Source organism: Acomys minous (assembly GCF_964271855.1).
Source record: "Acomys minous genome assembly, chromosome: 6".
Classification (NCBI taxonomy): Eukaryota; Metazoa; Chordata; class Mammalia; order Rodentia; family Muridae; genus Acomys; species Acomys minous.
In genome coordinates, this window is record NC_140487.1 from 13,973,215 (window position 1) to 13,996,853 (window position 23,639).

A 23,639-nucleotide genomic window follows, 5' to 3' on the forward strand; every position below is an offset into this window, starting at 1 on the left:
CAGTGGTGAAAACTAAGCGAAATTTAAGACAAGCCAACCAACAACTCTGAGCTACTGCCCTGTACTGATTTGTACTCATCTCAGCTCTTGCAGTAAGATTTACACTGTCAGAGACCACCGGGAGTCCTTGTCTCTCTGCATGCCCATTATCATCATGAGCAATAAAGATAAAAGTGCATGGCCACTCTCTTTTAATGAGAACAGCAGTGCTAGTAAATGGTTTTTCATTGTCAATATTTATTGAGACTATCAGAAAAACAAATGCAGAAACCTAGCCCATCTTCTGCTTCCTCTTAGCCATTCCTGCTATCGGGGCTTGTTTCTTTTGGCTCATGACCATCCTTACCGAGTACTGTAAGTCACTTTTCCCTGTTCACATGCACAGCCACACAAAGAAGCACAGCCATCCTTTCTTACATTAAATCACTTTTATAGTCAAACGATTAAGGGAAATCCCATCCAAAAGTCAGTAATGGAAAAGTCTCACTTTTAAAAATCATATAAAACAATATCAATTCTTTCTTTCCTTTATTATTTTAAATGTCACCAAAAAGTCATAGTTTCCTTGTATCAGGACCTCTCTGTCTCTGTCTCTGTCTCTGTCTCTGTCTCTGTCTCTGTCTCTCTCTCTGTCTCTCTGTCTCTCTCTCTGTCTCTCTCTCTCTCTTTCTCTTTCTCTCTGTCTCTCTCTGTCTCTCTCTCTCTGTCTCTCTCTCTGTCTCTCTCTGTCTCTCTCTCTGTCTCTCTCTCTCTCTCTCTCTCTCTCTCTCTCTCTCTCTCTCTCTCTCTCTCTCTCTCTCTCCCTCTCTCTCATGTGTGTGGTCTCTGTGTGAGCTGTAAAGTATAAGCTGTCCTTTTGAACTTCTCTTGTAGGAACTGTGTTAATAGAACCATATCACATGAATGTCGGAAGTTTTAAATCTTTCTAGTATTAGGAAACAAGGCTTTTTCAAATAAAGGTTTTTAACATTCATGTTTTCATCTGGCTGCTGTAAGGATTTCAAATGTCACTAAAAGCTAGTTTTCTCTTCTTTCCCCTCCCCCCCCCCTCTCTCCATCTCTCATCTCTCGATCTGTGTCTGTCTCTGTTTTGTGTCTGTCTGTCCAGGGATTGAACCTAGACCAGACTTATTTTGATTTATATTTCCAACAGTTTTACTAAGTTGCTCAGGCTGGTCTGGAACTCATTCTGTAGCCTAGATAAACCCTAGTTTCTGATTCTCTTGTTCCAATCTTGTAAGGAGCTAGAATAATACAACTGTGTCACCAGGTCAGCTCAGTAAGTCATTTTCAGAGTTTGTACCCAAATGGGTGCCTTTAGGAATGGTTTAAGTCGACTTTCTGTTCCCATCCCTATAGCTGCTGAATCCGAGGGTATGGGAGCAGACCTGAGAAGCAGTGTGTGCTTCCATGCATCCCCATACAGTCCTGATGTCCAACAATGTTTGAGTGCACCTGTGTCGTAAAGATAATATTCTGCATGAATCCTATGACATACCTAATAGGTGTGGATCCATTGAACAATGAGTCATTTCTAAGATTAGCTTGGCATTATTTTCTCCAGAAGTATACACCCTTCCATAAAATTAAGATGATACTGTGATGAAGTTCTGAATATGAACAAATGCAAATCTTAGTGTTACTGTCTTCTCAGCAGGATGCTCTCACAGTGCCCAATTCTCCATGATGAGTGGTTTCTCAGGATGTTTATAAGTAGCTCACAGAGCAAACAAGAGGAGCACAAAGAAACCACAGGACATCCAAGGCTGCAGAGCTCTGCTTCAGGCGATATTATCACAGCATCTTGTTTCCCTTATTAATGAAAGATAGGAAGCTGACCATCAGGTATACTTTTAGTTCAAGAAGACCTGGCACATCATGGCCAATATTTAAAACCAAAAATATTAGCACCAGTATCAGAAAAAATAGGTGTAATGCCCCAAGAATAATTGTTTGACCTGACAATTAAATGAGGAATATAGCCTCGGTTCCACATTTAATAAATGAGCTATGAAAAACACTATATACATTTCTGTTTTTCATAAAATATTCATGGATAATGACAGGTTTTCCAAAATTATGTAATCAGCCATGTCTAAATTGGTGCTGTTATAATTAATGTTCATCTGAAGATCCTCAGAGAGAAAGAGAGGATACAGCTCTAGTTTTGTAATGATCTGAGCTTATTCTCTTGCCTGCTTTTCCAAACACCTGGGCTAACACCTATGTAAATCAGACACTGCTAATGTGTGCATATTAATGAAGGTCAAGCTTTACTGTTCCCACAGGTCATCTAAAGAAAAAACTCATTTCCTGCTTTGTACAATATTATTACCAACAGAGTTTTGTTTTTATGTATCCAAACAATATGAAGGAATAGAATGGCTCCCTATCAATGCCTCTAAAACTTGATTGGTCTTATTTTAAGATTCTCTTGATTGCTGTTTCTAATAATTTGTCTTATGTGCTGTACATACTCTGTGACAGTAAAAGGTACCTCATTTTGGGCTTTAAAAATCTGTAGGGAATCACTTTTTCTTTGAACTATAGTTTACACATGTGTAAAAGAAAGAAGGCCCTTTCTTCAATGTGGCCTTTTAAAAGTTAATTATCATCAATGCTATCACAACAGCAAAAGGAAGAAGGTGTGTTTTCTTCAAGTTGCCAAGTGTTCCCAGAACTCTAAGGTTAATATGCAGAGCTGTCACTGAAGACACTTCCATTCTCTTTTGTAAAACTATTCTGTGTCTTTAACCCTTTAAAATAAAACACTGATAAATTTGATGTTTCATTTCTAAAGTTGTCTAACTATATCATTTAGGCACTTTTTATTTTTGAGATGACACTATTTTGTGTCTAAGTTATGTTAAAGTTCTTAAACATTCCCAGAATGTTTGCAGATATTTTCCCAACATAGCCACCGAATCCTCTCTTCTAGTTACTGGCTTTCATTGTTTTTTCTCACTTCTTGACTTTTAAAATACCATCTGGCGTGGTGAACAATTATATAACCAATACAATCTGAGAAACAAATACAGCAACTCAAAACTGTGGCATAAGTAGAAAACAAAACCTAGTACCTGCCCAGAAGAAATTTCTACATTACAAAAATCCTTACTTTGAAATATCTGAAACATCTTAATAGTTATTAGAATAGCAGTAAACTGGCATAAAAATTATTTGAATGGTTTCAGATGGAAATAAGAAAACTGGGGGGAAATAATTACAGTTATAAGACCTGCAGGGTTGACATAAATATATATTCCTAGGAGGAAACCTACACCAAAAGTCACCCCTGGCATAGATGAAGAAACTGAAATGTTAGTTGGCCACTGGTAAACACAGAAGCATAGAAATGTTTCTAACTTTTAAGGCTCTTTTGGTTTGGTTTGAGCCTCGCTTTTGGTATTATTGTACTTTTCAATCTCTCCAATATCTCTGCATCTAAAGAGAATGCAAGGAAAATGACATGATTCAGACCTCAAGCTTAAAATGAGATAGAATTGAACAAAGAAAATATAAAGTATTAATTAACTAGAATTAATCTTTTCAACAAGATATTCTGTAGATGGTAAACTGCCGGTTCAAATATGTAAAGCCATAGTAAGGTTAAATGGTTTGTCTTCCTTATCATTCCTTCTGTTAAGTATTATATTCCAAGGTTTCATGTAAATCTGATCTATGTTTTGTACAAATCAGCCCATGAGAATGCTAGGAAAGTTAACTATGAACACTGGGCAGAGCCAAAATCAGCCATGTGGATAAAATTATAGAACAGTACACCTCAAATTGCTAGCAGTGGCTTCCCGCTACAAAATGTTTTGGTACCTGGAAAAGAAGCAATTTGTCATCTTTACATCATGTGTTTTCTGTTTAAAATTCTGTCTTTACTGCTATTGTTTATCCAGGGGTCCTGGCCCAAGTATTTAATGATATCACTTAGGAGGGTTAGCTAGGAAGATCATGAGTTCAAGGTCAGATAGGGGACATAACAAGGCTATATAATACAAATTGATTAACTAATTAATTAATTAAAATGAATCAATTAGTTTTTATTTAACTAAGTTCCAATGATTTGAGCTTCTATAATTGAAAAAAGTATTTGCTGAAACTTCTAATGAACATGTCAAATCAATGTTGCCTCTTCAAGCAATTTGTGACTTAAGAGAAAAACAAAATAAACCATTGCTCAAATTGTCCTACTCCTGTCTGCACCTATCCCTCCATACCTACAGGAAGGTCTTACACTTGTGATCCATTAGGCTATATAAGGTAGAAAAAAAAAAGGAATGAATCCCAGTAGATAGAAAACTTTTAAACAATCTATGAAATCTAATGAGAGGATGAGGAAAGAGCTGGGAGGGTAAACAAAACCACAGATGCGATGCCAATTCCCAAACTGGGCTCTGGTTTAAATTAAACAAGCCCTGATTTTATTTTACTTCATACTTTACACTTCAGTTGTTACACTCCGCAAGATCCCACATATACAGCCAAATCTTAGTTTACATTTGTCTTTAGAATACAAGATTGAATCTGTAACATGCTATCCATTGCATGTATGTGTTAGTTTTCTTGGTATCCCCAAAACATGTTATCCATTACATGTATGGGTTAGGGGTTTTTTGGCTTTGTTTTTTGGATGTGTGTGTGTGTGTGTGTTCCACCTTGCTTTTGACACTGAGATAGAACTGTGAATGTAGGCCTACCTGAAAAGGTCTTCTGAGTAATAAAAGGCCATGAAGAGAGGGTGTAGATACCAGGGTTCTGTGGTCTTGTGAAAAGTACTCAGTGAGAAAAATATATTCATTTTCCTTCTCTTCCTTTTTCCTTCCTTCTCCTTTACTTCAATTTCTTAAAAAACAAAACAAAACAAAAACAAAAAACAAAACAAAACAGAGTGTGCACAGTTTGCTTTCTTATGTTCCAATCACCCACAGCTAACCAGCTTCTCAAATTACTAAGTGAAACATCCTGGAAATAAAAAACTGAGATGTTTCCCATCATTCTGAAGGCTGTGATGAAATCTCACACCACTCTACCTCATCCTGGCCAAGGTGAAGCGCTGCTGTCCAGCTTATCACGGTAGCCCAATGGGGATAAACGTAGTACACACAGGGCTCAGCAACAGTTGTGCTTTCAGCTTCTGTGAGGATCTTGGCATGTGTCATCAATGAATGAGGGGGCGTTACTGTTATAAAGGTCACTTATATATAATGACCAAAGTAAACATGTGCTAAGTGTTCTCTTTTTAAATCTAGTTTCTTCCCCTTAAGGCTCCTCACCACCTCTAGTGGCCTAGACATAAACCACATTAGTCCTACTCAGGCAAGTTTGGAGAAACAACTCATGAAAGCATGTAAAACAGAAGTGTATTTTGTCAGTTGCCAAATCTACATTAGAAAGGATGAAATTACATACCACAGGGCCACACCTGACAAATATCAGATGGTTGATTCTTTAGAGAAGAGGAAAATGTAAGCTGGGAAAATGGGAACGAGGGCAAAAAACACGAATTGCCTAGACTTGTGGCTAAATATTGAAGGCCAGAAGAGTAAAAGTTGGGCAAGAATGAGGAGCACCCTACAGAATGGGGGGACGTGGCCATGACTAATGGGACACGGCAAGTGTCAGTGTGTGCTAGGCAATCTGAGATTCTTCTCCCTTTCCTCACAAAGTCCTTGGAAATATATCCATTTCTTTTATGGGTTGGTTTGTGTGTTTAGTTAAGATTTGGTGTTTCTTTGTTTATTTGCAATTTGTTCTAATGTGCTTATAGCTTAAACCATTGAGGGCTACAGTTAGGGTAAAACAAAGACTTTCCTTTGAGGTCTCCAATATTCGATTAACTTGCATTAAAATATTTGTGCTGGAAGAATACATATCCTAGGTCTAACAGATAGATATGATCTATAGATATATAGGGTAAAATAGTTAAATAAGGTCTTCAAAAGCCTCAAAGACCTACAGAATATGGCACTGAAGTTGGCATTTTATTATTCTAAAGATTCTTTGACAACAAGACAAGTTAACTCCTGGCAACACCCAGCCTACCACACAGAAGATGATCAACAGCAAAGACCCTCCTTATGGAGTTGCCTTCAAATGTGGCACACTAGCCACTGGGCAAAATGTTCTTGTTTCTGTCACAGACAGAATTTTGCCTAAAAATGGGCAAGTTTAGATGCAGGCAGAGTCGATGGCCAAATTCTGCCAAGACAGGGTAAACAAGTCCTCAATATTTCCTGCCTCACAAATATGTCTGTCAGATATTGGGCCAGAAGGATAAAGATGGTGCTCCAACATTAGAGAGAGTGTTGCCTCACTATACTGTTCAGGCAGTAAATTATCTCAGTAATTTTTTCATTTTGGAAGCTGCTAAGCTGCAATTCCAGTTCACTCAGGTATTTAAGTTTTATTCTTTCTCAAGTCTCTGATGGGGTTGAAGGCCAGATAGTTTAGTTTTACAATTAAGCTTAGTTGGTTAGTTGTTAGGATGTTTTTAGATCAAGATAGATGTTTAAGTTAATAGAGATCAGATATAATAGATACTGATTTTCATTCAGAAATTTAGACCCAGCAAGATAGGAACAATGTTTACTTCAAGTTTGCCAAATACAAATCACTATGGATGTTACGTTTACATAATTCCTTGTTGTCACATGGCTCTTCCTGCTGTATGTAGTTTATTTTATTCATGTGTAATAACATAAATGTATATGTTAAAAAGGAAACACAATCAAAATGGAAAAAATATTTGTGCTGGATGACAAAATGGACAGACTAGTTTTGCTTGCATAGTGATTAATTTGAGCTGATTTTCAAGTATATATCTTAAGGGAGTACATTGGGGGAGAAGGAAGAGGACAGACAGAGAGAAAAAGGACAGAACTCGAGAGAGTAAGAATGGGAGAGACGGATAGGGAGCTGGCTAGAGTATGGAAGTTCCTCAAAGAGACCTCTGGGTTCCTAGATTAGCCTCTGTGGGTTTTATAGGCGAATCGAGTCAGTGGGAGCAGGGTTAGCCTTACCCCATAAAAGCATGGCTCTGAAATTCTAGCAGGAAAGCATGGCATAAAGAAGCACCATCCAAAATGGTGAAGGACGCTCTACTAAAAAAATAAATAAATAAAAGTATGACATTGAAAAAAAAAAGTATGACATTGATTAGTTTCATCTTGGTGTCCCAGTGTTACTTCTCAACTGACGTGTGACAGTCATTTGCGCTTCTCAGGAGTGCTGCAGAAGTGACGTAGCACATGAGCTGTGGAAGCAGTCTCCTGGATACCATAGGTCCCAGGAACTTACAGGAAACAGTCCTCATGGACAGTGTGACACATATTGCTCCAAACCACACAACAAAAGGTTTGTGGTAGGTAGGCAGTAGCTCAAATAAACCCAAATACGAATATCTCAGGAAGAAGAAAGAACTATTCAATTTCTTTGGAGAGTGTCTTGATTTCCCTTGCAGGATTTTCTATTTATATCAAAACTTTTACAGTTTAATTAATGCTATTGTTCAGAAATGTTCCTCTCCATCTATAAAATTCTAATGAAGGGAAATATATTTTGCATCCTACAGTAGAAGAAAATAAAAATAATAATTAGAGCTCAAAGATACGTGCAGTAGAAATTAACTCAGGGCCAGATTGTGAAGGTTTAAATCCAATTCTCTTCCAGTGGTCGTGGCCTTTAATCTCAGCACTCAGGAGGCAGAGGCAGGTGGTTCTCTGTGAGTTTGAGGCCAGCCTGGTCTACAGAGCTAATTCCAGAATAGCCAGGACTACACAAAGAAGCCCAGACTACCACCACCCCCCAAAAAAAATAAAAAAAGAAAAAGCATAAAAATTATATATAACTCCTAAGAAAGTACATAACATTTGTAAAGCTCGTTGTCCTCATTGGTGAAGTGAGGATGAGAATGGCAGCCCCATAGGACTGGATAACCTGAGTAAGTGTAGATGGATACTTAGCACACTGTCTAGAATACAGCAAGGTCTAAATACATTTGACCATTAACACTGTAAAAATCTAACCATCTGTTGTGTCATTTTTATAAATTAGTGAATGGAACTCAAAAGTATTCTAATAATATAGTTTTATAAATACAATGAACAAAATTCATGAGTTAATGAAATTAAGATATCAACATAAAAACTAGACAGAGGAGAAGGCAAATCAACTTCATTTCCTGTTAGCCAAGTAAGTTATAATATGAATGTTAACTTCTTTCTTTCTTTCTTTCTTTCTTTCTTTCTTTCTTTCTTTTTAACTTTAAAAAAATCACTTTAGTTTATTTAAATGGAAAAGCATTTCTTAAAGCTTAATTTAGCTTCAAGACTCTTGGTTTAAAAAAAATCACTAGTATTCACAGATAGGAATCTTAACAAAATCAATTTTTACTTTGGGGTTTAAAAAATCAAAAACTAATTATAGGGAAAGGAGAGGGGGAAAAAACAGGTTACTTGAAGAAGATCTGTACATGTGTATTCAGGCACAAACTTGGTGACCAGAAAACCTCAGAATATTCTGGCAGCTTAGTGCTTCACAAAGGCTTGCAGAGTTTATCTATGCCTAAAATCCTTCTTAACCTTTCATCAATTGAAGTGTCTCACATCAGCAATTTTATACTCTACACCAAGGGGTACATCTGTAGCACACTGAATGTTACTATAGGAGACAATATAGGGGCTTTTGTGGAAAAATTCAGGTACCTTAGGGCATAAGTTACTTGAACTTGGTCATTCACCTCCATGGTTACAGCTCTTTATCTCCAGTCACCCACAACTTCACCCTGTCCTTTGCACAGGCTATTACTTCAGTCTCACCAATATAGCTAAGCTTTTGGTATATAGGTGCAAATTCACCAGAAGGCGTCTTCCTGCACATAGCTGTACTGCTGTTCTGGGATGCCAAGTTGTTCAACATATAAGTCCATTAACTTCATTGCATAACCTGAAACACCCTTTAGATTTGGTGCTTCGAATCCTAGCGCTAAGGTATCTGCATTATCTTCAGCCTTGGAGATGATGATGTCTTCATTAGCAGCACATTTTTTTTATTTTGGGCATGCTGACAGGGCCCATGCCCATAGCCAGGTTGTGGTTGAGGTTGCAGCAGTGCCTGACAAAGTGTTTGGCATGCAGGGTGAGCTGCACCAAGGAGCTGTGAGATATTTCCATGTTCTGTGGGCTGATGTCTCAGCTGGCTTCATTAATGAAGTCCTTGAGCACGGCTAGCACTTCCTTCAGGACGGAGCCGTGGACCAGGCAGGCCTGCCTTAAACATGGTGGTGGAGTCACAGTGAGTACTAGAGATCGTTAGAGGAGTGAGGTCCAGCTGCTAAGGGCTTCCAGGTCAGGATGTGAAAGTCTCAGTAAGGACACAGAGCATATGGCCTGACACATGAATGCTAATTTGAAATATGACTGCACACCTGTCTTCGGAACTGTAACAAAACAACTTAAACTGTAAAAGATCTGTTGTTTGTGCAATCTTTACTGCAGACTGGAAATATGAAAAACTGCAGTGACATGATTAAAACAGTTCTGTGAGAAAAGCACAATTCTGGCACTGGAAAAACCACTCATTTTATGTACAAGCTTAATATCCTACATAAAATGCAATAGATCTGGCACCTGCTCCTAAGACAGGGATCAAGAGAAATTGATATTGGACAGTTACATGTAATGACACTTGGCAAACAGAAAACCAGAGTGAATGCAGATGTGTCATAGCTAGTAACTTGATACTGTAATAAAGGGAAAAGGAGATTAAGTTGGTAGTCATGTAAGGAACACTGAAAGCTGTAGGACAGAAATTTAAGGTTACTCTTTGAAATTCAGAGACTTCCCAAGAAAACTGGATTTAGAAAAACTACAAAACAACTGGATAGAGTAATGCAGTTGCTTATAGTCTTATTTATAAGACAGAAAAATCTGCCTGCATTGACTAATTTAAATTGCAATAAATATAATGCCTGAGGATGGCATATGTTGGTCAATTTCTTAATTTAGTAAGCTTTCAGTGACTGCCTCTCATGCAACGCTGTCAAAAGATACTGATGGAGACTTAGCGAGGCCCGAGCAGCATCCCAGCTGCCTGCATCAGCAGCGCATGTGTGGTCAGAGCTTTATAATCTAGACCAGCTCCTATGGGATTTGTTTCCCACGGACCTCAGCAATGTCCATACAGCTTGTAGCTCTCCTGTCTGCAGTAATCCTCCTTTTACCACATGGCAGCAAAGATTTACAACTCGCCCCTCTCTTGCTGTCCTCACAAAACCAAACTGTATAGTGAAACTATGAACATTAAGTAATCATGTCATTTATTATGACGATGTTCCTTGATGTGTGGTTGCTGACTTCTCAGTAGTTCCCGGAATCACTGGTCTTCTGCTCTTTAAGATTTATTCTTGCAGGTGCACGGAGAAGATATGACAAAGAGTGGACTGTTGAGTCGAACCTCAACTTAAGGCCTTAACTGTGCACACAAAGTTAATTTTGATACATTGATTTAGAATTCAAATTTCAGGTTGTTCTTGACTCACTATATATATTTCTACTCTATTGTGAGGCATTACCAGGCAAGAAGAACACAAGGTTTACCTCCAATACATTGAAAATGCTACTGCAGGCTGGTTAGCATAAGCAAGTTAGACAAGTCAATTGTCAATTGATCAAATCATGGTCATTCAATTACTAGTCTATTTATACAACAAGAATATACATCCTAGATGCAACAGATAGATATGATTCTATAGATAGATAAGGTAAAATAGTTAGTTAAGGTCTTCAAAAACCTCAGAGTCATATAGGATATGGCATTTAAAGATGTTTATATTGTTTTAATGATTCTTTGACAACAAGACAGGTTAACTCCTGACATCACTCAGCCTGCCTCAAAAAGGATGATGAGCATCAAAGAAGCTCCTTATGGAGATGGCTTCAAATGTGGCAAACAAGCCACTGGGCAAAAGGTCCTTGTTTCTACCACAGACAGAATTCTGCCTTAAAAAGGGCAAGTTTGGATGTAGGCAGAGTCGATGACTAAACTCGGCCAAGACAGGGTAAGCAAGTCCTCAATGGTTTCTACATCACAAATATATCTGTCAGATATACTGGACCAGAAGGCTGAAGATGATGCTCCAATGTTTTAAAGAGTCTAGGGTGACTGTTCAGGCTGTAAACTGTCTCTGTCATTTTTTTTTCCTCTTATTATTAAATTAGGAAGCTGCTAACCTGCACTTCTTGTTTACTCAATAATTAATTTTATTCCTTCTCAAGTCTCTGATGGGGTTGAAGACCAAATAGCTGAGTGTTATAATTGAGCTTAGTTGTTTGAGATGTCTTTAGGTCTAGATAGATGTTTTAAGTTGATAGAAATGAGATATGATAGATATTGAGTTACAGTCAGAATTTTAGACTCACTGAGAGGAAAATGTTTTCTTCAAGGTTGCCAAATACAGTCAAAACACTGTGGATGTAACATGAATGTAATTCCTGAATGTTCTATGGTTCTTTTGCTGTATGTACTTTGTTTTATGTAGGTATAATAATATACAAGTATATGTAAAAAATAATTTTTTTTTACAGTCATAGGGGAGGGGAGTAAGGGGAAAATAAGAGGGAGGGAAGAATGGGAGAATACAAGGGATGGGATAACAATTGAGATGTAACATGAATAAATTAAGAAAATATATTAAAAAAGAAAGCGAGCAAGGAAGGGAGTACATGGAAGGGTTTAGAGGGAGGAAAGCGAATGAGGAAATGGGTAATCATATTACAATCTCAAAAGTAAAATAAATGATTTTTAAAAATAAATATTAAAAAGAACACAATTGATGAAGACCAAGAGTTTGTTTTTCTGGACAATGGGTGAAATCAAGATCAACAATGGAAGGAGTTTCCTTATTTTCATGACAATGCTTTCTGTTAGTCATTTCCTCAGAAGCGGTCCATTGTCATCTGATACCTAGATTGAACAGACCATATATACAACTGCAAATTTTGTCAATAAAAATGCAGCATTATGAAAATAAGTGGATCCAAACAAGTTCAAATTCCCTCTTTCATCCATTCTCAGAACACCAAATTGAACTGAATAAAATGAGCTTTTCAAGGTTTAAATCAGGAATTTTAAGTGCAGCATTAAAATATTGTGGATTTCAGTTTTAAATGTCCTTATAAAAAAGAAAAAAACCAAAGTTTGAGGCCAAAGAGATGGCTCAGTGGTTAAGAGCATCGTCTGCTCTTTCAGAGGTTCTGAGTTCAATTCCTAACAATCATATTAATATATGCTAATAAATATTTTTAAAGTTCAAAAAGTCTATAAGCAACCAAATTAAAACAACCACATAAATACCAGGATAGTCTTAACCTTACTTTAAACTCAAAGTTATCTTATAAATGTATACTATGTTGATATCTTTATATTCTGATCTACTCACCAAAATTTCCCTTTGTAAAATTGTTTCATCTCTTTTAACCTCAAATAAAAGCATTAAATGTATTGACTTCACTCTATATTTTTCTACTTTTTTTCTCATCTGTGCTTGGCTTTATAAAAAACAAATTCATTTTTGTGTCACTGACTTTAACCACAAAGAATAGCAGAATTACATTTATAACAATTCGAAGCTAGAAGGGCCATAAGTGGTTATTCTCTTCTGACTATTATGGGGGTTAAAGAGAATGGGGAAATATTTTTCCAAGGAATCTAGTTAAACTGAGTTCAGAGAATGATTTATTACAGTGTGGCTTCCTAGTACACTGGTTCATAAGTTTATTCTGAGTCAAATACTTGAATTTAGAAAATTTTATGATTAATGTCATTTAATCTCAATCAAATTAATCAGTTCAAATTAAAATAGCAATATAAGAAATTTTAGTAATTAAACCTTAAGCATGAATAATTCAGACTAGAACAAAAACCACCACTATATTCTAACTATACACTTCCTGAATGTGTTTGTTAAAGAATTGTGGGAATTATCCAATATTTTGATAACATGGTTTTATACTTGCATAAATATACTACATACAATTGTTATTTATTTTTATTTTTCTTTCCTAAGGGGAAAAAAAAAACAAGAAGAAAAAGAAAAAAGAAAAAACAGATCTTTATGTATTTCTAGTCACGTACTCTGATAAGTATAATGTTTTAAAATAGCCCTGGGTATTAATTGATGGGTACATGTATTTTTTTAGACTGCCTTTCATTTCTTTTCATTTAGCAATTATCTCATCAAGGTAGGTACAGCAAATGATTGTTTGCCAAAATAATCAAGTTTTGTGAGAGCAGATTTCATGTTTAATGCTTTCTTTTATCCTTAGGGGTAAAATTAAATACCACACACAGAGAAATGACTGAAATAGTTATTATTTCTAAAGCAATAAAAGCCAAAACTAAAGTGTTTTAAATCCTAGTAAGAAATAGCATAAAATATAAAAATGTATGAATAAAATTCCATCTTTCTAATGAAAACATTCAGTGAGACATAAAGAGCTAATCTGTACTCAGATGTATAGCTTAGCAGATAGGGCTCGTAGCCAATAACTGTCTATGCCACCAAGAAGCTTCCATTTTAAAACACGCTTATGGATCCCCATCCACAGAGCTCCATCCTGGCAGGGAGCCCCATGCTCCAGATTCCTGGTGAGCTCCATCTCCTGATCCCCATCTCCACCTTCAATTCTGGGACCAACAGCCATCAGGGGACAACTGAGCCTGCCAGCAGAGGCTCAGACTGCCCTGGGCCATCTGTGCCAGATCCCCACCCCCACCATCCCCAGCGTGTTCCGTTCCCCATCTCCTAGGCAAAACTCAATTTCCCAAACCTCATCTCCGTCAGCAGTGGTCATTACAAAACAGCAGGTGAGAGCCTTCCCCCAATTCCTGGTCTACTAGAGCCCAGTTGCAGAGGAACAGAGAAATAATGACAATAACAGATGTCATGAACCAAATGGACCTAATATATCTACAGAACATTTTACTCAAACAAAAAAGGACATACCTTCTTCTCCGTACCTTATGGAACCTTCTCTAAAATTGATCATATACTTTGTCACATAGCAAGTCTCAACAGATACAGGAAGATCAAAATAACCCCTTGTATCTTATCAGACCACCATTGATTAAAGCAGGAACTCAAGAACTACAAAATAAACAGAAAGCCTACAAACTCATGGAATCTGAACAGCTCCCTAGTCAATGACAACTGGGACAGCAATGGCATTCTAGAATTCAATGTACATGAAGGCACAGCATACCCAAACTTACGGGACACAATGAAAGCAGTGCTAAGAGAAAAGTTCATAGCTTTAGTGCCTTCAAAAAGAAATTGGAGAAATCCCATACTAGCAACTTAACAGCACACCTGAAAGCTTTAAAACAAACAGAAGCAAATACATCAAAGAGGAAGAGACAGCTGGAAAGAATCAAACTCGGGGCTAAATTCAACAAATTAGAAACAAAGAGAACAAGACAAAGAACCAAGGAAACCACCTAGGCACAGTGGCACAGGTCTATAATCCCAGCAGTCAGAGAGGCAGAAACAGGTGAATCTCTATGAGTTCAAGACCACCCCTATCAGCAAAGCCAGTCCAGGACAGCCAACACTACACAGAGAAACCCTTTCTGAAAAAGAAAAAAAAATAGAAAGAAGGAAAGAAAGAAAGAAAGAAAGAAAGAAAGAAAGAAAGAAAGAAAAATAATCAATGAAACCAAGAGCTGGTTCTTTGAGAAAATCAGCAAGATAGACAAACCCTTAGCCAAACTAACTAAAAGTGGAGCGAGAGTACCCAAATTAACATCAGAAATGAAAAGGGGGAACATAACAACAGACACTGAAGAAATCCAAAGAATTATTAGGGCTTACTACAAAATTGGAATATCTAAAGGAAATGGATGATTTTCTTGATAGATTTCACTTACCAAATAAATCAAGATCAGGTAAACAGTTTAAATAGCCCTTTAACAACTAAGAAAATAGAAGCAGTCTTCAAAAGTCTCCAAACCAAAAGAAGTCCAGGGCCAGATGGTTTTAGTGCAGAATTCTATGAGACATTCAAAGAAGAATTAATACCAATATTGCTCAAACTATTCCACAAAACAGAAACAGAAGTACCCTGATTCATAAACCACAAAAAATTAACAAAGAAAGAGAATTTCAGAGCAATTTCACCCATGAACATTGATGCAAAACAAAAACAAAAACAAAACAAACAAACAAACAAAAAAACAAAAAAACTCAAAAGCCAAATCCAAGAACACATCAAATACATCATCAACCATGAGCAAGTAGGCTTCAGGGGGGGGGGGGGTGATTGTTCAACATATGAAAATCCATCAATGTAATCCAATAATAAAAACAATATAAAAGGAAAAAATTCACATGATCATCTTATTAGATACAGAAACAGCCTTTATAAAATCCAATACCTCTTTGTGATGAAAGTCTTGGAGAAGCCAGGGATACAAGGCCCATACCTAAACATAATAAAGTCTATATACAGCAAGCTGATAGTCAACATCAAATTAAATGAAGAGAAACTCAAAGCAATTCCACTAAAATTCCATAAGACAAGGCTGTCCGCTCTCTCCATAACTCTTCAATATAGCACTTGAAGTGCTAGCAAGAGCAATAAGACAACTAAAGGCAATCAAGAGGATATATATCAGAAAGGAAAAGTAAAAATATTGCTATTCACAGATGATATGATAGTACACATAAGTGACCCCAAAAATTCCACCAGAGAACTTCTACAGCTGTTAAACACCTTCAGCAAAGTGGCTGAATACAAGATTAACTAAAAAAAAAAAATCAGTCTCCCTCCTGTATACAAAAGACAAATGGCCTGAGAAAGAAATTAGGGAAACTACATCCTTCACAATAGCCACAAATAATATAAAATATCATTGTGTAACTCTAACCAAGCAAGTCAAAGACCTGAATGACAAGTATTTCAATCTTTCTAGAAGGAAACTGAAGAAGATCTGAGAAGATGGAAACATCTTCCATGTTCATGGATTGGTAGGATTGACATAGTAAAAACCACCATCATACCAAAAGCAATCTAGAGATTCAATTTAATCCTCATCAATATACAAACACAATTCTTTACAGACCTTGAAAGAGCAATTCTAAACTTCATATGGAAAAACAAAAAACCCAGAATAGCTAAAAACAATCTTATACAATAAAAGAACTTCTGGAGGTATCTTCATCTCTGACTTCAAGCTATACTACAAAGCAATAGTAATAAAAACTGCATGGTACTGGCATAGAAAATAGGGTGGTTGATCAATGGAATTGAATTGAAGAACCAGAAAAACCTCACATAACTACCAACACTTGATTTTTGACAAAGAAAACAAAACAATACAATGGAAAAAAGATAGCATCTTCAACAAATGGTGTTAGTCTAACTGGATGTCTACATGGAGAAAAATGTAAATAGGCTCTTATTTATCACCCTGTACAAAACTAAAGTCCAAGTGGATTAAAGACTTCAACAGAAGACTAGACACACTAAATCTGTTAGAAGAGAAAGTGGGGAAGAGCCTTGAACTCATTGACACAGGAGACAATTTCCTGAACTGAACATCAACAGCTTAAGTTCTAAGATCAACAATTAATAATTGGGACTTCTTGAAACTGAAAAGGTTCTGTAAGACAAAGGACAATGTCAATAGAACAAAGGGGCAGCCTACAGACTTGGAAAAGATCTTAACCAACCTGACATCCATCAAAGGGCTAATATCCAAAGTACATAAAAAACTGAAGAAATTAAATACCATTAAACTAAATAATCCAGTTTAAAATGGGGTACAGAGCTAAACAGAGAATTCTCAACAGAGGAATACTGAATGGCCAAGAAATGCTCAGTGTAATTAGTTATCAGGGAAATGCAAATCAAAACAACTCTGAGATTTCATCTTACACCCATCAGAATGGCTAAGTTAAAAAACACAAGTGACAGCACATGCTGGTGAGGATGTGCTGGTGGGAGTACAATCTTTTACAACCACTTTGGAAATCAATCTGGACCTTTCTCAGGAATTTGAGAATAGCTTTACCTTAAGATCCACCTATACCACTCCTGGGTATATACTCAAAAGATGCTCAGTCATACAAGGAGGACATTTGCTCAACTGTGTTTGTAGCTGCTTTATTCCTAATAGCCAGAAACTGGATACAATCCAGATGTCCCTCAACCGAAAAATGCATAAAGAAACTGTGGTACATTTACACAGTGGAATACTACTCAGCTATTAAAAACAAGGAAATCTTGAAATTAGCAGGCAAATAGATGCAACTAGAAAAGATTATCTTGAGTGAGGTAACCCAGATCCAGAGAGACACACATTGTATGTATTTACTTATAAGTGGATTTTAGCCATACAATACAGGACAATCATACTACAATTCACAAATCCAAATAAGTAACAAGGAAGACCCCAAGGGAAGATGCTTAAATTTCACTCAGAAGTAGAAATAGAATAGACACCAGAAGTGGTTAAAGAGAGAGAACACGGAGAGAAATGAGAGATTTTTGATTTTTTTTGTTTGTTTGGTTGGTTTTTTTGTTTTGTTTTGTTTTTCAAGACAGGGTTTCTCTGTGTAGCCTTGGCTGTCCTGGACTCATTTTGTAGACCAGGCTGGCCTCGAACTCACAGCAATCCGCCTGCCTCTGCCTCCCGAGTGCTGGGATTAAAGGCGTGCGCCACCATGCCCGGCTTGAAATGAGAGTTTTTATCAGACGTAGGCTGAGTGGAGGTGGGAGAATAGAGGCTGACAGAGAGAAAAGAAACCTTCGGTGGGGGCTTCTCTGTGACAAGCTGGAGACCCAGGACAGGGTAGTGTCAAAGGAGAATATAAGGGTAACTCTAGCTAAGACTCCTAGTTGCAGGGGTTATGAAGACTGAAGAGGAAACCCACTAACTAGTCACAACTCCTAGTGGAAGGAGGGAAACACCAACCCACCTCAGGAACGTTGGCCCAGGACTTACTCTGCATACAAAAGGGGATCTAGTGGAGATTAAGGAAATTTCTAGCTGGTCCACGGCCCAACTTGAGACCTATCCTGTTGTTTTTAATTAGCTGTGTTATCTGTATGCCTGGTTAGAAATCAATCAAGACACAGACACCTGTTATATTATAAAATAGACTTAGTTAACCTGGGGCAGGGCAGACATTAATTCTCTGAACTACTACCCATAGTGGGGCAGGTATCCAATCCCTGCCCCAATCCCATGCCATCTGCTCCTAATAATTTCTATCAAGCTACCTCCCATCCATAATCCCAAATACTTGCTAATGTTCTTCATCTGGGCCAAATCTTCCATCCATGCCTGCCATGTATTTTTCTTCCACCTAACCCATGGTGGCCTTCTCCTCATCCTCTGTCTTTCTCCTTCTTCCTCTTCCCAGGATTCCTCTCTGTCCCTCTAAGGCCAGGAACCTTAGCCACACCTATCTCCTTTGCCCTGCCCAGGTGGGATGGCTTTTTATTTATCAAAAGGTGGATCACAGAGACAGCAAGCAATAATTAGCATCAAAATATATTAGACCATCCCCCAACACTACACCAGGGAGACAGCCAACCCCCAGCACTATTGATGATACTGTGCTGAGCTTGCAGATGGAAGCCTAGCATGGGTGCCCTCTGAGTGGCTGCACCCAGCAGCTGATAGAAGTTCATGCAGAAACCCACAGCCAACCATTGTATGTAAAGCAGGGTGTCTTGGGGAAAAGTCGGAGGAAGGATGGGAACAGGAGCTCCACGGGAGGACCAATAGAGCTGACTAACCAAGTCCCACATGGGCCTATGGAGACTGGGGCTCCAGCCAGGAACCATGCCCAGACTGGACCTGGGACCTCTGCACAGATGTATCTGCTGGGAAGCTCGGTTAGCATGTGGGTACCCTCGTAAGGGAAATGGGGGCTGATTCTGACATGGACTCTGCTGCCTGATTTTTTTGTAGCTTTCCCCTGTTGGGCTGCCTCACTGGGCCACAGGGGAAGGGGCTGCCCTCAGCCCTGATGAGACTTGATATGCTGGGGTTGAGGAGGGTTCTTCTTCTCTGGGGATAATGGGAAACCGGGAAGGAGGAGGGGAGGGGGAAAAGGAGGGATGGGGCTATGGCCAGGATGTAAAGTGAATGACTAATAATCAATCAATAAATTAATCAATAATATATACCTATGGAACTCATATCAAAGAAGACTCATGTATATTTGCTGGGGCTGAACAAGTTAAATTGTTTTTTAGGACAATTTCAATTAGTGCTACTTTGAGGGCATGAAAGATAAGGAGGTGTCCTAAGGCATAAAGCCAACTGCTCCATATGTAGGATTTCAGATATTTTACGATACCATAGAGTGTACAAGGGTACACACAGGGGCAGAATACTGTGCTCAGGAGCCCACTGGCTGTTGCCATGGAGGCTGGCAATAATGGTGTATGGGAAACAAACAGAAGGACATAAAAAGAGAAGACTGTGGCACGTATTCTGAGAAAGAAACCTGTGAAATGCTTGCTTTTCATTGGTCATCACTATGGAGACAGCCTTAAAAGCCTAGGATGGAAATTAGATTCAGTACACACACACACAGAGAGTAAGAGAGACACACAGATACACAGACATGCATGCACACACCTCACATCTCACAAAGGTAAGCATCAGCATAAACAATATTTAATATTAATTTCATAAGCTGTTTTTAGGAACCCTTAGCAACATAGTTCAAGGAAAATCCCTCTGGATACACAGAAAATAGTCACAGTATTTAGCAATTTTTCTTCTAACTCTGGTATTCACTTCAATAAAATCATCCCGTGCATCCAATTTTATATTTAGGTTGCACAGCAGTGTTATTTCAATCAACATCAGAGGTTTCCATGAGCAAATTGGTGTTTCAAATAGTTAATACAATAGTAGTCTGCTACATAGAGAGTGCTTAAGAGTTGTGACACTCTGGTGTTAGGCAAGCAGGTATATTTCAAATTATTATACCCTGGGTCAATGCTTTGCATGATGCAAACAAGGTTTCCCTGGCAACCCATTATATGAAAGAATCAGGCATGCTTAAACTCGTGGCTCATGAGGCATAAAGTTAGTGTTTGTTTTTCATATCTCCTTCTGCCTTCTTGCACAAAATAGTAGTTTCCCCAACACAGTTACTAACATAACAATCATCTTTTGAGTACATTTCAGTTGTTCATTTGTCCTAATAGCCTGCTCTGGAGGTAAAGCTTAGGTTTACAGAACAGTATAGCACAAACCTGTAATCCTAGCACTCCAGAGCCTGAGGCAGAAGAATCTGAAGGTTTAGGCCAGACCGAGATATATAACAAGTTCCAGGACAATGGAGGATACATAGCAAGGCCTAATCTTAAAGAAGAAGTAAATAAATCATAGGATTTCTCCATTTTAAAAACTATGGGGCAAGAGCCAGAGGGAGTGCAGGAGCCAGAGGAACAGGCTCTTACAGACTGCCGAAACATGAGCAGAGCAGGGATGACATCTCTGGACATTCAAGGAGACAGAGAAAGACGCAAGGCTTCAACTCTCCACAAAGAATTGTAGGCAACTAAGGAATGCATGAAAAATAGGAGAGTGTGAAAAACAGTCTTCCCCTAGGAAGAGCACATCAATTGGCTATTCAATACCAAATGGCCTGCCCTGAAAAGACTTACATTCAAGTAACATTATACAGACTAAATAGGTTACATTTCGAAATAGATACTATTGTGTTTGTGTGTTTACAAATACATATATGCATGTAATAGTAGTTAATGGAAAACAGGCCATGAATTTGAAAGACTGCAAGGAGGGTATACAGGAGAGTTTGAAGTGAATAAAGGGATTGGGGACATGATGTAATTATCATCTCAAAGACTAAACAAAATAATTTTTAAAAATAAAAATAATGCTAGGAAACTTGTTCTAAGGAAAGCATATATTGTAGGAATATATAGAAACATATATTGCGCTCAGAATCTGAATATCCATCCTAAGTTTTTATTCACTAAGAAACCAACAGATAAAAGAATTCATTCACTTCCTACATCGAATAAATAAGATTTTTTCCTTTTGTGACCTTAATTAGCATAATGTGACATTAGGTAGCATAATGGAGAAAAGTATATATTTTCAGTTCATTGACATTATGGAAAGAAATTGTCCCTGAGCCTGAATTCTTTGTGAGGTATGGAACAGGTCTCATGTTTCTTGTGGTGAAAAACCACAAATTTCACTCTTTTCAATCAGGAACCCCAGTAGGACAAATAAGGAGGATTATAAAAGAGAAGCAAGAGACTGTTGTGGATGATAAAACTCTAATTTACTACTGATATCTTATTCTTTAAAATAAGAAAGTCTACAGCCAAGGCAGACACAGACCTTCATTGCAACACTCAAGCTATTAATAGTATAAACATCGTGACTCTCAAGCAAACCTACCCTTTCAACCTCACTCTTTGGGCTTCAGCCAAGGAGAAGAATTATGTCTTCAATCTGGGAGCTAACAACAGAAAGGTCAAAATAAGGGCAGATTCCCCTGAAAACCACACAACCAAACATAAACCCTTCTGTCTTCCAGATGTCAGAGCCAAGCAAGTCATAGGAACTTAAATGACTTCTCCGCCTAAGTCCATATGCCCTGGAATCCAGATTTTCTTTGCTAGGGATCAGGCTCACATTTCAGAATGATACAGTTCTCTGTATGCAGGTGGGAAAGCAATCCTGAACTCAATGTACCTTAACACTTGAGAAACGCATCTGCCTCTGGCTGCTCCACAGTAGAATGACAGGCGAGAGAAACAGCGGAATGAAGGAAGTAGGTCGGATTTCACAAGGTAAACAGAGAGAATACCTCACATGTTCGCTAAAATGGCGACTACTTCTTTGATATGTAAAAGTTGAAATTCAACATTAAAGCATCAGGTTTAAGTATTTTTAAGTATTTTTACTTTTAATGTCTTTTACTTAAAGATTTAAGTATTTTAAGCAGAAGAATAAGTCCGATGTAATGTAAATATAAACTGTCATTGTTGATACCTCTTTTATACCGATTTGGCGTAAAATTTGAGCAGTGTGCAGAATGACTCTTTTGAAGGATGAATTTCACTTTAAAGATTTACTGAATACTGAATAAGCAGATTATCACACAACAATATTAATACATATGGCATATATGCATGTAGTAACAATTAGTGGGGGAAAGAGGCCATGAAATTGAAAGAGAGCAAGAATGAGTATATAAAAGGGTCTGGAGGGAGAAAAGGGAAGAGGAAAGAGATGTAATTATAATCACAGATCTACATTGCTACATTGTTGCTTATTTTTATCCTAACTCACATTCAAAATGCTCCTACTGTGTGTTTCAATTATATATGCTTAATACTTTCTAGCAATTGGCAGTAAATTTACATGGTATTGCACCCAAATAAATACCTGACTTCACAGTACAGTGTTAGCAATCTGGGACTCACATGCTACCCAAAACCCCCCCAAGGATTGTACATCTAACAAATTATGTACAGAACCTTACCTGTTAGAGGCATTATAACTAGGGCTTAAGAGACTTTGTTAAAACCTTAACTTAGTCAATGAAGACATGGAATACTTAGAAACGCTTTACTGTTGTTGAATATTCCTGGTGGGAATTTTAATTTTTACCTCGGCATTTTCTTGTTGGCTTTATATTGAGCATTTTAGTCCTGTCTCTGAAAAACCTTAAGGTACTTTTGGCATCTAATCTGCATTGTAAATGCAGTCTCGTTTCTCTTTCTGCACGTCTCATTTTTTACTTTCATAGGCTAGTTCCCTTTTCTTTCAAGTCTCAGAAATGTAACATTTGCTAACAGGGAGGGCTACTTATTTTTCTACATGTGGGAGACATGACGTGCTTAGAGAAATGACTGTCAAAGAAGCATCATTAAAACTGAACTTTTAAAACAAGAGAACTGGTCACCCAGCATCCTTTCTCTATAAAATCTAATATAGAATTAAGTGATAGATTCTTTTACTTATCAACATCATTGCCTGGTTCTAGGAACTGTACCAGAAAATGAAATCACATGCTCCCTTTTACAGAACAGCTCCCTTTAACAGCAGCAGTGACAACTGGAGTCCTGCTGTGTCTGCCTAAGGTAAAGGTGTCAGATGTCACTAAGGTCCTTCCTCCCCAGGAGATGAGCTTGAGTGAAACAGCTGATGTGACTGCAGCTGAGTGAGGTGATGTCAGGCTTTAATGCAGATATTTCACTTCAATGTTAGGATTTCATTTTTCTATAGAATTTCAGAATCACCCAAGAAATCTAGAGAACTGGGTCCTCCAGACAAGATTCTAAAGCTACCTGCTTTAAGTTTGTGAATACAGTTGGTTAAAAAGTAAAGAGAGAAAAGCAAGGTTGAACACAGCATTATTTGGTTAAAAAGAGATGTTTTTGTTGTTTTGTGAGATTTTTTTTTATCAGAGTCTAAAATAGCAATAATTTATCAGTCTTAGTTATTGACATAATAAATTTAACAATGAATCAGCAAAAACATATAAATGTGATGTATTAATTAGTTAATAACTCCAGATAAAATTATCATAGCCTGGATGGCTTGAAGGTTAGCAACAGGGT

General features: G+C 37.6%; 1 pseudogene across 1 annotated transcript in view; it reads right to left on the reverse strand.

The window, feature by feature from the left end:
• Positions 1-8,412: 8,412 nt before the first annotated feature.
• Positions 8,413-23,639, reverse strand: part of LOC311599438 (proliferating cell nuclear antigen-like) — a 38,276-nt pseudogene continuing 23,049 nt past the window's right edge. The window contains exon 2 of the transcript XR_014783632.1: positions 8,413-9,398. The product of XR_014783632.1 is annotated as a proliferating cell nuclear antigen-like (transcript). The remainder of the gene's footprint in view (positions 9,399-23,639) is intronic.